The following is a 604-nucleotide window of genomic DNA, read 5'->3' as shown; positions in this document are numbered from 1 at the left end:
CTAGTAACAGGAAACAAAAAAGCAGACAGAAGATCCATGGTCTGTTCCTTGGTCTGCCAAATTACTTTTATACTGGATCTTGGGCAATTATTTGGTTGGGACATATTTTTAAGGAAATTAAGTATCTGAAGATGTTCACAGCAGGTAATGGAGCCTACAAGGACATTTAGACAACACCTGCTAGTTTTTATTTAAATTCCTGCATGTTTTTTAAGAAGTCATCAAGGCTTCAGTATCTTGCATCATGCATCAGTTTTTCAGAGCTCTGAATTTCCCAAAGGTTGCAAACCCCTCACCTTCAAAACTAGATTTTCAGTGGCTAGGGAAGGTGTTGAAAGCAAAATGCTTTCAAATTCCAGGCTTGTGGGTGTGGAGCACTTTTAAATCTGGCCTCAGAAGTCTGATTTTCAAAGGAGCTAAATGTCTACAGTTTTAACTTCTAATAAGGTTATGAATGCTCAGCACTTCTGAAGACCAGTCCCTGGGCTCCTTTCTCTGTGTAACAAGGAGACAGCTGGCCACCTCAGGACAGTGTTTTGAGACCTGTGCTAGGTACCTTTGCTTATAAAGCACCGTTTTAAGGGTATTTGCAATTAAGCTTTTC

This window comes from Merops nubicus, unplaced genomic scaffold, assembly GCF_000691845.1.
Source record: "Merops nubicus isolate BGI_N331 unplaced genomic scaffold, ASM69184v1 scaffold9860, whole genome shotgun sequence".
Lineage (NCBI taxonomy): Eukaryota > Metazoa > Chordata > Aves > Coraciiformes > Meropidae > Merops > Merops nubicus.
Note: the sequence above shows the minus strand (reverse complement) of the source record.